Consider the following 14,837-nt stretch of genomic DNA (forward strand, 5'->3'; position numbering starts at 1 on the left):
AGCTTCCAGGGTCCGGCTCAGGGCGGACATTCTGTATATGAAACGGTCATAGGTGGAGCCAGGGCAGTTTGCATAGACAGAGTTGATGATTCCCTTTGCATCGCATACCACCTGCACATTGATGGAATGCCAGTGCTTGCGTAGGGCCACATGGGTGCAATCTATGGCACCAAGCACTTTGGGGAAGTGTGCCACCCTGTAAAAGTCCTGGACAACGGCCTGCCTTTCTGCGGGTGTTCTGGGCATGTATGTGTGCCTGCGGACTGAGGGGCGCGCAGTCATGATTGTCAACACCTGGTGTAGGCAGCGTGTCAGGAATCTGAGGAAAGGCACAGGTCGGCACTTCTTGCTTTGCAAGAGGCGATAAACTACATTTCCCATGAGGCGTTGGGAAGTGTGTAGTTCTCCTATTGCGCGCTACAACAGCTGCTCATTAGCAGCAACTGTTAAGACTCGCCGCCGCCCGTGCCTCGGTGCAGGTAATTAATGATTCTCAGCACGGGCGGCAGCTTAGGAGCAGGCATGCGGAAATTCTCAGACGCTGAAGGACTGATGTAGCTTCCCCGTGCCGTGACGGTGACTAACAGCTGAATAAACACGGGCCGCGGCGGTGAAGCGGGCTCCGTCCCAAAAGCTTCAGGCATCGCTCTTCAGGGTCCGGATGTCCTTGTGAGGCATCCGGACCATCAGTTAAGTGTTTTTGACCCCAGTGTTCATATTCTGGAGTTGCTATATGCTTACTTTGTTTATTAATTGAATACTTCAACGCGGCAGTGAGTGTGTGATGTAACACGCCCTAAGATACATGCCATGCATTAGACACGCCATGTGGAGAAAACATGCTATAAAGCTCTGAACGGATAAAACAGGGCACTGGAAAAGATATAGAGACTATTCAAAGCACACGTATGGGTCCACACAGTACAAGGGCATGTTCTTGTGTGTCTTTTTTCCTAAATCATTGTTTGTGGCTTAATTGTGCCCGACGGGCCATGGGTCTCGTGTCTTCATAAAAAGGGACACCCCTTTGTTTGTACCATTTAGCTTGTAAGCCAATCTATGTGTGTTCAAGAAATGACTGTCCAAGTCCTACGTTATGTTCAAGCCCTATGTTATGTTCAAAGTCCATGTTCTAGGTTATCCGCTTATGTTCTGTGAGGTGCAAAGTGGAGTTTAGAGAGCTCCTATGGTTCGTATGTAGCAAGGTCATTACAGGTATAGGAGGTCAGGTTAGGTGTTCAGGAAATAGAGGTACAGGTTCAGGAATATCGCTGTATTGTATGTATTTGCTTGTGTATGTTCCCCTCCTTTCCTTTGTTACTCCATCCCCTTTTCCCTAACTCCATCTTCCCCCCATTGGCTGCCACGTGGCTTCCTGTGATATCAGTTTTCAGGCGCCCGTGCCAGCCACGGTGAGAGGGGTCAATCTATTTGGCTTCTGTGGTTCGGAAGAGGGGATTGAGACCCCTATTCCCTTATAAGTTTTACAGAATTACCTGCCCCTGATTTCGGGGTAATTGAACCACCCAGGCCAAATGGATATGAATCCTCCCCCTTTAGCAGATGTGCTAAAAGCACTACAAGACATACAAGTAGAGTTGGTACAAGCTAGACAAGAGTCTAGTGTATTGAAAGCCCAGGTACAGGGGTTGGTCGCACAAGGAACCCCGCTGGATGGGGCTGGAACCTCTATGGGAGGGCAAATTGGTAGAGCCCCGCCTACTGTAATTGTGCAGCCCCCTAGTAGTGTGCCATTAACCGCACCAGAAAGATTCACAGGAGACCCTAAGAAATACATGACCTTTTTAACACAGTGCAGACTTCATTTTTTGTGTAAACCTAAGGCGTTTGAGACAGTACAAGCTAGAACAGAATTTGTTATTTCCTATTTAACTGGAGATGCGGCAGCATGGGCTATGCCTCTGGTGCAAAAGGATGATCCTTTATTATATAATTGGGATGGTTTTCTAGTGGAGTTTGGTAGGTTATTTAATCGCCGAGAGGTGTCTTTGGCTCAAGACAAAGGATTGTTAGCTGTAAGACAAGGAACACGCGACTTGGTTTCGTATGTTACCCAATTTAACAGGTTGGTGATTGAAACTGATTGGCCTGAGAATAAACAGACTGTGTTGTTTTATCAAGGGCTCAAAGAGGAATTGAAGGATGCTATTGCTCAAGTAGAACCTCAGCCTAGTACATGTACCGCCATGAATGATTTAGCCCTAAGATTGGATCATCGTATTGGAGAGCGCAAGGGAGAGAAGAAAATACCAGAAGTTTTGCCTTTTGCTAGGTTGGATCAGGGTAAGGGAAACAGGAATACAGAAGGAGAACCTATGCAAATTGGTGGAATAAGGGTCCCTTGTCTGTTGCAGAAAAAGAGCAACGGAAGGCTAATAACTTGTGCCTTTATTGTGGACAACCAGGACATTTTATTAGAACTTGCCCGAATAATCCCAAGAAAGGAGCAGGGGTCGATAGAAGCAAGGTTGAGACGGGAAAAGGACTGGGCCGGCCTCAGGGGGAACGCAGGCGACAGGCCCAGAAATTAATAGGTTCCCCAATCGGAGTACAAATACGACAGGGAAAAGAAATTCACATTTGTACATTTTGGTGACTTTACTTTTTGCCTGTACTAAGCAGCTAGTGTCTGCAATGGTGGACTCAGGCGCCACCGGTAATTTCATTGACATTGGATTGGCGAAAATATTGGGTTTACCTTTAAGGGAAAAAGCTCAGGTTGAGGGGGTGCAATCAGTGGATGGATCACCATTGGTTTCAGGGCCCATATGTCAACAAACTAAACCCATTCTAATGAGGTGTGAGTCTGGACATATAGAGGAAATTGTATTTGATTTAATAGCGGCACCTCAATTCGGGCTCATTCTGGGCATGCCTTGGTTACTTAAACACAATCCCAGGATTGATTGGATTAAGCGGGAGGTGGTATTTGCAGGAGTGGAATGTGAGGGTCACATGGAGGAGGAGGTGAGACCCGCATTATATTCGGCAGATCAGGTGGCAGAACTACAAATGGCTGTGAGTATCCCAAATCAGTACCAAGATTTAGGTAAAGTATTTGACAAAGGGGGAGCAGACAGGTTACCACCCCATAGATCCTATGATTGCGTGATTGAATTGGAACCAGGGGCTAAATTACCTTGTAGCAGAATCTACGCTTTGACTGAAACAGAAAATCAGCATTTACGTGAATACCTGGATGACATGTTAAGTAAGGGATTTATTAGACATTCCACCTCACCTGTGTCATCACCTTTGTTCTTTGTCCCAAAGAAAGAGGGAATACTTAGGACATGTATTGATTATAGAGCATTGAATAAGGTGACAGTGAAGAACAGGTACCCCTTGCCTTTGATTTCAGTATTATTGGATCAAGTAAAAACAGCAGTGGTTTATACCAAATTAGATTTGAGAGTGGTTTACCATTTGATCCGTGTGAAAGAGGGGGATGAGTGGAAGACAGCCTTCAGGACTAAGTTTGGTTTGTTTGAATACCTTGTGATGCCTTTTGGTTTGTGTAATGCTCCGGCAGCATTTCAATACTTTATGCAGGACGTGTTGAGTGAGTTTCTAGATCAGTTTGTTATAGTTTATATTGATGACATTTTAATTTATTCCTCTTCTGAAAAGCAACACATAGATCATGTGAGAGCAGTGTTAACAAAATTACAAGACCATCAGTTGTATGTAAAACTGGAAAAATGTGCCTTTCATACCACTCAAGTGGAATTTCTTGGTTTTATTTTGACTCCCTCTGGTATTGTGATGGACAAGAAAAAAGTACAAGCAGTTACGGAATGGCCAGCGCCTCAGTGCATCAAGGATATCCAGTCCTTTTTGGGTTTTGCAAACTTTTATAGGCGATTTATATCAAATCTTTCACAAATCGTTACCCCCATTACCAAATTATTGAGGAAAGCCACTAAGTTTGATTGGAACACTGAGGCAGAAGTAGCTTTTCAAGAGTTAAAGAAAGCATTTACATCAGCTCCTGTATTGAGACACCCTAACCCAGAAAAACCTTTCCAAGTGGAAACGGATGCTTCTAACGTGGCTGTTGGAGCAGTATTGTCTCAAAAGGATGAAGAAGGAGTATGGCATCCAGTAGCTTTCTACTCTCGCAAGCTTACTAGCTGCAAACAAAATTATTCAATCACACGGATGCTTCTAACGTGGCTGTTGGAGCAGTATTGTCTCAAAAGGATGAAGAAGGAGTATGGCATCCAGTAGCTTTCTACTCTCGCAAGCTTACTAGCTGCAAACAAAATTATTCAATCACTGATAAAGAGTTATTGGCGATTAGAGCAGCATTTTTGGAGTGGCGACATTATTTGTTGGGGGCCAAATATCAGGTTACAGTGGTCACTGATCATAAAAACTTACAATACTTCAAGACAGCTCATACATTAAGTCCAAGGCAGTTAAGATGGTCACAGTACTTTAATTAGTTTAATTTTGGAGTCACTTTTAGACCAGGGAGAAAAAATGGTAAGGCGGACGCTTTATCTAGGCAGCAAAATATGGAAAGCAGTGTAACCAAAGTGAAGACTATCATTCCTGCGGAAAAGGTAGTAGGAGCAGTAATGACTCAATTACTGAGACAAGTAAAACAAGAAATGAAAGGAAAGGTCCAATTGAAATGGGGAAAAAATCCTGCAGAAACATTCCACAATGGGCTTCCCTATTATGCAGGGAAATTGTTTTTACCGACGCTCGCCTTGCAGAGGAAGGCGATGCATTGGTGTCATAATTCACCTTTAGCAGGACATTCAGGAAGCAAAAAGACCCAAGGGTTGTTGGAGAAATATTTCTGGTGGCCAGGGTTAAGACAAGATTCTATGAAGTACATTCAAGAGTGTGAAACATGTGTACGCAGTAAGTCAGACCATTAAAAAAAAGCAGGGTTACTCCAGCCACTACCCACCCAGGAGAAGATTTGGACACATATATCCATGGATTTCATTACTGATTTGCCTCCGGATGATCAGTATGACACAATCTGGGTGGTGGTGGATTATCTATCTAAACAAGCCCATTTCATACCATTGTAAAGGTATCCCGGGAGCAGGGAGATTGGCAGAATTGTTTTTACAACATGTGGTCAGATTACATGGTCTACCTCATAGTATTGTATCTGATAGAGGCCCTCAATTTACTTCCAAATTTTGGCGTGCTTTTTGTAAAATGTTAGGCATGGAGTGTGCGTTGTCCACCAGTTATCACCTACAGACGGATGGACAATCTTGAATCTTGGGTACAGTTTTTATGGTTGGCTGAGTTTCCTTATAATAACACTGAACACGCTTCCTTGGGTATGTCTCCAAATGTATGTTTGTATGGTCAAACACAAAATATGTTACCAGAACATCTACCTGATATGGAGAATATTCCTATGCTTCAGGATAGAAAAAAGGTACTACTACACCTCAGACAGAAAGCATGAGCCAATTTAGACCAGGCTAAGGAACAATATAAAAAATATGCGGACCGAAATAGGAGAGTTGCTCCTCAGTATAAAGTGGGGGATAAGGTCTGGCTTTCAACCACAATTTGCCTTTAAAGGGACCCCATAAATTTGCCCCCAGGTTTATTGGACCCTATGAAATTGTGAAATGTATATCTACGGGGGCATGCAAATTAAAGTTGCCTCACACATTAAAGATACATCCAGTGTTCCATGTGTCTTTGCTTAAACCCGCAGCTCCAGGAACGCGAGTACAGAGACCCCCAGCAATTATCAGGGATAGACAGGTAGAATATGAAGTAAATAAGATACTGGACTCAAGATGGAGACAGAATCGTTTATGGTATCTCATCCAGTGGGTAGGATATGGACCTGAGGATTGTTCATGGGAACCGACTAGTGCGGTTCATGCACCCAGATTGGTGCAACAATTTTATCTGCAGCATCCGGAGAAGGCAAAACTTGGAAGGGGCCCTGAGAGAGGAGGTACTGTCAGGAATCTGAGGCAAGGCACAGGTCGGCGCTTCTTGCTTTGCAAGAGGCGATAAACTACATTTCCCATGAGGCGTTGGGAAGTGTGTAGTTCTCCTATCGCGCGCTACAACAGCTGCTCATTACCAGCAACTGTTAAGACTCGCCGCCGCCCGTGCCTCGGTGCACGTACTTAATGATTCTCAGCACGGGCGGCAGTTTAGGAGCAGGCATGCGGAAATTCTCAGACGGCGAAGGACTGATGGAGCTTCCCCGGGCCGCGACGGTGACGAAAAGCTGAATAAACACGGGCCGCGGCAGTGAAGCGGGCTCCGTCCCAAAAGCTTCAGGCATCGCTCTTCAGGGTCCGGATGTCCTTGTGAGGCATCCGGACCATCAGTTAAGTGTTTTTGACCCCAGTGTTCATATTCTGGAGTTGCTATATGCTTACTTTGTTTATTAATTGATTACTTCAACGCGGCAGTGAGTGTGTGATGTAACACTCCCTAAGATACATGCCATGCATTAGACACGCCATGTATGTATGTACGTATGTATGTATTTTATTTTATATAGCGCCGGTAGCCCGTGGGCATCAGGGCGCTTGCACTTACAATACAGCAACAACAAGACAGACATAAAGTAACAAACACTGCGGCCTATTAAGGACCCCGAAACATTGCTTTCCCCAGGCTCTTCATCTGAAGAGGTATGTCTTCAGGTGCTTCCTGAAAGTAAGGTGGTTCACCTCTGACCTCAGCACTTCGGGCAGGCTGTTCCATAATTTGGGGGCCATCACCACGAATGATCTGCCCAAGCCAGATTTCAGCTTGAAGTTAGGGACTGACAGCAAACATTTTCCCTCCGAGCGTAAACTTCTCCTCGGTATGTAGGGCACTAGGCTCTTTTTCAAATATACCGGCGCTGAGCCGTAGAAGCACTTGTGCACCAAGCAGAGGGCCTTGAACTTGATACGCTCTTCAACCCTGAGCCAGTGCAATGATAGTCTATCTGCTGTGGTGTGGTCTTTCTTCTTTAAGTTCTTGACAAGCCTGACCGCATTATTCTGGATCACTTGGCAGCTAGATAAGTCCTTAGAAGAGGCCCCCAACAACAGAGCGTTACCATAATCAAGCCGTGATAGAATAATGGCTCTCGCTATCGTGGCCATGTTACCTTCATTAAGGAACGGCTTGATAGCTTTCATTAATCTCAGGTAATACGCTGTGTTCTTTTGCAGGTAGCTGGTCTGGGCATGGGAGTCGACCGCAGAGTTGACCATCATACCCAGTGTTTTCACTGTAGGAGCCACCAGAATGGTGGCATTTTTGATTAGAAAAGAATTGTACTCAGGCCCCAAATTTGCCAGCTGGCGGCTGGAACCGAACAACATCAATTTGGTTTTTGAGTCATTCAGGCACATCCAGTTTGCCTGCATCCAGTCGTCTATTGTCATGTAAATCCTGGCGATCAGTTCACTGTCCATAGCGTGGTGTCTGCCTCCCAGTTCCAGTATGAGTTGGGTATCGTCCGCGTAATTCGTGAACGACACACCTGCTTCCACCAATAAGCTACACAAAGTGAGCATATATATATTAAATAGCATGGGAGATAAACTAGCACCTTGGGGAACTCCAAAAAAGGATGTCACAGGGATCAGAAAAACTGTTACCCCAGTGGACTCTGGCTTGGCGGTTAGATAGAAATGACAAAAGCCAGTCCAGGGCTCCTTCAGAGCACCCCACGTTTTTTCTAAGTGCCTTGATGAGTAGATGATGGTCCACTAGATCGAAAGCGGCACTTAGATCAAGGAGCATTAACAACCCTAACTTGTTCTTATCGAGCAGACTCAGCATCCGATTCTGCAGGTCCAGCATGGCTGTCTCAGTACTGTGAGACGCCCTGAAGCCTGACTGTTGCTGGTGCAGGACTTCCTGGATTTCTACAAAATGTTGGAGTTGCTGTGTTGCGACCTTGTCTAGGAGTTTAAGTATGAAGTTCGAGTTAGTTATCGGACGAAGGTTAGCTGGGTCCTTGGGATGTGGAGAAAACATGCTATAAAGCTCTGAACGGATAAAACGGGGCACTGGAAAAGATATAGAGACTATTCAAAGCACACGTATGGGTCCACACAGTATAAGGGCATGTTCTTGTGTGTCTTTTTTCCTAAATCATTGTTTGTGGCTTCATTGTGCCCGAAGGGCCATGTGTCTTGTGTCTTCATAAAAAGCGACACCCCTTTGTTTGTGCCATTTAGCTTGTAAGCCAATCTATGTGTGTTCAAGAAATGACTGTCCAAGTCCTACGTTATGTTCAAGCCCTATGTTATGTTCAAAGTCCATGTTCTAGGTTATCCGCTTATGTTCTGTGAGGTGCAAAGTGGAGTTTAGAGAGCTCCTATGGTTCGTATGTAGCAAGGTCATTACAGGTATAGGAGGTCAGGCTAGGTGTTCAGGAAATAGAGGTACAGGTTCAGGAATATCGTTGCATTGCATGTATTTACTTGTGTATGTTCCCCTCCTTTCCTTTGTCACTCCATCCCCTTTTCTCTAACTCCATCTTCCCCCCATTGGCTGCCACGTGGCTTCCTGTGATATCAGTTTTCAGGCGCCCGTGTCAACCACCGTGGGAGGGGTCAATCTATTTGGCTTCTGTGGTTCGGAAGAGGGGATTGAGACCCCTATTCCCTTATAAGTTTGACACAGCGTGCCTGTGTGGCCTGTGAGACCCCTCCCACTATGGCAGTAGTCTGCTGAAATGACCCAGTGGCCAAAAAATGCAGGACATTGAGCACCTTCTCCAAGGGGCTCAATGCTTGGGAGTAGAGGGAGGGGGATGTTAGGTCATCTTCCCACTCCCTGACCAGGTCTAGGATGATACAAGGTGGAAACCTATACCTGCCGTAGACCTGGTCATCAGGCATCCCAAAAAGGCTAGTCCGGGGGGAAAAAATGCGGGCCGTGGCTATTCTCCTCCTCCTGCGGTGTCCCACGATCAGTCCTGCAACAAAAGGGGCATTCATCGTAGCTGGATATACGTGTTTGTTGTTTGCGCACACTTTTATACTGTGCGCAGAGACGCTTATGCCTGCCTTCCTGTGGCGGACGTGTTGACGCCTGTGTTGCGTCTTTTAGCATGCGCTTGTTTCCCGTATTCGATTCCATGAATACGAGTTGTTCGCGTGCGTGTGGGCGTTCCCTGTATTTCCCTGCAGTACTTCCCCAGTTATGCCTCCTTTTTCACACGTTGTTCCCCATTCCGCGTGTTACGCACCGTGTCCCGCCCCCTTTTTGGTGTGTGCGTCGACGTTGTGCGCTTTCCCTGTGCACGTCGCACATGCCGTTCAGGTTGATGCGATGACGTGTGCGCCACGCACGGATTTGCCGCACAACCAGTGGAAAACACGAGCAGGCACTTCCTTGAATCACACGCGTGCGCATGCGCTTGCTTTTTCACGCTTGCACCACCTTGCGACAGTTTGCGCAAAGATTTTCAGCGCACATTTGTTCCATCAATCGGCCCCTGAGTGTCATTCATTATTCAACTTGTGCTCGTAGTGACTTTTAGGGTGAATTTGTGTTATTCTTAGATAACTTGTGTCAACATTTCTATGCGCATGCTGTTGTTTCGCCTTTCCTTGGGCTTTATCAAGGCACTTAATACATTGTTCTCTGTGTCATGGTAATTCAAATTTTACATTTCATGCATACATTGCTTTGATATAATATACATATAGATTTTGTTGTTTTCAGAAATTGTTTCTTTTTCTTGGTGCTCCTGAATGAACAGACTTCAGTGGTTCTGAAGAGTTAAGGAGGGGAGAATTTAGGTTAGTCTTAGCTGCTGGTACACAGGAAGGTAGCACCATGCAGATAAGGTATTTGCTGCTTGCGCAGTTACTAAGATGCAAGCTGGACGCTCACCTTCGATATTGAGTGATATGTCACTCTTCTGGGGTCCTGGTTAATGATCAGATGGCTGCACCCGATTACATTCCATGTTCAGGCGTTTGCCCCACTTGACTGCAACTGAATATATCAATCCCTGTTGTTTAACAGAAGGAGCAATGATTATTGTAACCTTTTGGTTGGTGTTCTCCTTTAGAAGTGATCCAAATTAAGCCATTATGTTGAATTAATTTGTTTTCATTTGTTATTTATCCCATTACCGTTTGGTTGTAGCGTTGTTTGCCCTCTTAATTTCTTCCCTGTGCCTTGGTGATTGTAAGTGTTACATGAGGGCATCTTGTGAGCGGTTACTTTAGCTCTAAAGAGTTTGGGATTTATTTTCTTGGTGATAAGTGGTAATTTTAATGAATCAGGCTTCAAATAGATGCTTCCCTCGTTTCATTAACTTGCTGTGTCCATTTCCTCTTGGGGATCGTCGTCTAGGATAATTTTGTGACAGAGATCTTTGTCTCTGTTTATCCAGATCATCGTGTTATCATCTTTGGTGGTTTTTCATTGTGAATCCCCCGTGCCCAATTAGCCTCTTTCTGTTAGTGCCAAAGGGTTATTTCCCAACATCGTTTATTGTGATAATTGTAGTGTTTCTGTCCCCCGGCATTTGGGTTGTTCCCAGTGCTAGGGGACAGATTTGTGGTTTGATCAGTGTTTTGTTTCAGGGTTTCTAATATGTGCTCCGGTGCGTGTGAATCATGCGGCAGGTTAAAATACCAACGTTATTCATGCATTGAGTAGTCCTAATTGCATATTAAGCTTTCTTTCATCCCCGAACTATAAGAATTTGGTATCATATTAACCATGGGTGGCGCTTTGCTCATTTAAACATTTAACATGAGCATTCAGTTCACTGGTTCTAATACCATAACTGCCTGGTGCTACCTTCCTGTGCTCCAGTAGCTAAGACTAACCTAAATTCTCCCCTCCTTAACTCCTCAGCACCACTTAAGTGTGTTCATTCAGGAGCACCAAGAAAAAGAAACAATTTCTGAAAACAACAAAATCTATATGTATATTATATCAAAGCAATATATGCATGAGATGTAGAATTTGAATTACCATGACACAGAGAACGATATATTAAGTGCCTTGATAAAGCCCAAGGAAGGGCGAAAAACAACACGTTTGTAGAAATGTTGGCACAAGTTATCTAAGAATAACACAAATTCACCCTAAAAGTCACTATGAGCACAAGTTGTATAATGAATGACACTAAGTGAAGATTGTCTTTCTTTTTTGTATGATGAATGTAGAACTATTGGAATTAAAGTATAACAATGTATAAATACCAACACGTATGCACCTCACAATCATTATAGGATTGGGAAACTGTGAGGAATACTAACCTAAATGTGCATAGGCTCACATAGGATCCCCCCTTTTCTCACGTAACCTATTTGTAAACGACGCACTGTACGTTTTTCGAGAAGGCTCACATTGTACTGAACTATTAGTGTATCCCTAAACTAGGGATACACAAAGTAATCTACAGTTATAATTGTATAAACCTTCATTGTGGCCTTTGTTTCAGCAAGAAATACATCAAGGTTATTGATCTAATGCTTTGCACTTTAATGACAGTATTGCAAATTGTTTAAAAAACTATCGATATTATTCAATAAATTCTCAGTTGTCATACCTCATCCTCCAGACCGGTTGCAGTACAAGAATAGTACGTTGTTGAAGTTCCATCCTCCCCATATATCAAAGTAATTTTAATAATAAAGATGTAAAAGCAAAGTCGAAAACAGAATTCAAACGCAAAAGATGGTCCATATTTACGTAAAAGCCTAAATGCAACTTAGATAGATATCTGGGTAGGGAGGCACTTGGTTGGATTTCCAATAATTTCACCAACAATCCGTACTAACGAACTCGATCCTCTGCATAGACCTCTCAAATTAACGCAACAGCACTACAGTCCACTCTGTTGCTCTTTTCCCGCTCCTCCCTACTAACCACCCACCCTCCCTCCTTGCATTACAGATCCGCCTGATGGCCTGGAGATGACACAAGTGACATCTTTGCTCGTTAACTTTGTTTTCGAAGGCTAAAATTGTACATAACAATAATGAATATTATTTCCGTTCAACTTAAACAAATAAATATTTTGTATATTTGCATCTGAAGGATTGGTATAAAAAAATTACTTGAATGATAAGTGTGGTTGCTGTTGACTCCGGAATAGTGGTAGATGTACAATCTCAGTCCTTTAATTGATACATATATTAAGACCATTGTTAAAAAGAAAATGTACATTAGTATTATAAATTAGACCACATCAAAAGTGATAAAGTAAGTTTATGTGCAAGTCACTCAGCCTCACCATGTTGATGTTGGACGTGTCTGTGGTGCCCTCCATGGTAACGCTCTGTACTTCCATCCGTGCGATCTAAGCAAACGCAGAGATGGCAATCAACAGAACCAAATTAGATATTTCTAAAAGACGCAATGTATGTTTTTCTTGAACACTCACATTGCACCAAACTATTAGTGTATCCCTAAACTAGGGGTACACAAACTAATCTAAGGTTATAATTGTATAAACCACAGAACATTGTGCCATGAAGGCAACTTGTGCAGTGAAATATCAATGGAAGTATTCCACAAAAACCCCAAACCTTTTGTTATGTTACCTGTTCACAGACTATGTCAATGTATTGAATGATCATTTGGAAAACATATTATATTGAACAAATTTAGAAAAAAGTCAAATACATTAAAGAATTCTGCCTCCACTACACTACTCACCTGGGTCAGGGTGTGCTGAAATTCAGTATCAACTGCATTGGGAAGTCATTTGCGATTGAGTCTGGGGCAATGCTTTTTAGTGAATTTTGACTTCGTCCATATCTTCAGAGAAGTGCATGTAGCAGACGCGGAATCGATTCTCCCTCACGTCAGCCAAGACATTGTTGGCTCGGCTTTTAATCTCGGACACTGGAAATTCGCAGTTCGACAGACATTTTTTAACTAAATGTATGTCCTTCGGAAAGACATGCAGGACTGTTTTTTACTTTTGGCATGGCTGACATTGGGGCAACCGTAAACGATCCATGAAGGCATGTTTGAATTTTCCTTATGATCTGTTAAAAAAACAACTGCAAAAAATGACTATCAAGAAATATCACACTGAGTACATCAAGCATCAAATTGCATTAATAATAAAGGTACATTTAAAAAAAAATGCCACTTATGGCAAACATGCATTGAAAACATGCACTATGAAATATTACATTTGAAAACAATACTCTGTAATGTGAAGTGATATGATATATGTCAATTATGACACGACTGTTTCTAAGCACCACAAGACAAGGGAGGGAAGATAGGGGAACACAGGACAAATTAACCTACTAGACCTTGTGTCATTCGAATCATGCAAGTGCGACAATGCAAAGTGCAGGGGGAAGGGAGAGGGGGACTTGTAAAGGAGAAGGTAAGGGGAAGTGGGATCAGGTCAGCATGGCTCTGTGCCGCCGGAACAGGGTGGCTATGGGTAAGTGCAAGGAGGCAGGGGGGCTTTAGAGGGTACAGTTACAGCCCATAAGTTTGCGATAGACCCGGAGGCACTGCAAGGAATGCTGTTCATGGAGGAGCCTGGTACCCAGCGGGTCTCTTAGGGGAGCCAAGCAACCAGTTGGTGCACCAGACAGGTAAGTTAGCAAGGAAGCAAAAGAGATAAGGCAGAGGAGCATTTGAAGGTCTTGGGCTGCTTCAGGTACCTCTGGTGGTCTGGCTCAAGTCTGAGAGGTCAGGAAGGCCATTTCAGAGGGTGGCACCTGTAGAGGAGAGAGATCTACCCCCAACTCTCAGCCTGGAGAAGCATCTGACCCTCAGCGAGTTGGATGTAGCTGAGCGAAGAGCTCTAAAAGGAAGGTATTCTGGAACAAAGAGTTGGATGTAGTGCAGGCCCCAGCCCCAGGAAGCCTTGTGGATGATGCAGAGGGTCTTGAACTTGATTCTTGCAGTCACCGGGAGCCAGTTGAGATATTTCAGGGCTGAAGAGATACCGTGCCTCGGCTTGAGGCCACGGATAAGTCTCACAGTCCTGTTCTGGATTAGTGGCAGATGGCGAAGAGTAGAGGTAGGCAGACTGAGAACGGGGCTCTTGCAGTAGTCCAGCCTGGAGAGAACCAGGGCTCTGGAGACAGTGAGCTTCTGGGGAAAGTGAGAAAATGTAGAATACCTATGAGGAGGTGCAGCTGGAAGTGGTCCTTCTTGGCAAGCTCAGTGATGTGAGGAGAGAAGGAGAGAGTGGAGTCAAACACAACACCTAGGTTTTTTACCTCACAGGAACACAAAGGTAGAGAGCCCAAGGAGGTGAGAGATGGAAAGCGGGTGAATTGGTGCCAATGAGAAGAATCTCAGTTTTACTGGCACTCAGGCAGAGATCGTTTGAGGTGCACCAATCCTTACTCGCGGATAGACACTAATGAATGAGAGAGGGAGGAGAGGAGACTGAGGGGAGGCTGAAAGAGAGCTGAGTGTCATCCGCATAACACTGAATGTTAGAGGAAAAGGTATAGATCAAGGGGCCATGTGCCAGTTACAGAGATAAAAGTACATAGGCCATTGATAATGGTGTAGACCTATTGAATATATTACATTGAGAATAGGGTGTATATTGATTATAAAGCAATAAAAAGTGTCAGAGCATATAAAATTGACACAAAAGAAAACAATAATAAAAGTGGAGTAACCATTAGTTAGAAGAGCAGATGAGCTGATTCAGCAAGCAAGGAAAAAAGTGGATGCATAGCGATATCCCTAGTCGATTTCAGAGATGTTTTCTTAGTAACTTCCACAGTGTTTAAAAAGGCTTGCAGAAGTGGGTGTGTATGTGAATGTCTGACGTGTTCGTTCACACCCTTCAGGCATCTATGACAAATTTGGACCTCCTCCATCCTGCCAGTGAA

This window comes from Ambystoma mexicanum, chromosome 5p (genome assembly GCF_040938575.1).
Source record: "Ambystoma mexicanum isolate Mex_15411 chromosome 5p, UKY_AmexF1_1, whole genome shotgun sequence".
Taxonomy (NCBI): domain Eukaryota; kingdom Metazoa; phylum Chordata; class Amphibia; order Caudata; family Ambystomatidae; genus Ambystoma; species Ambystoma mexicanum.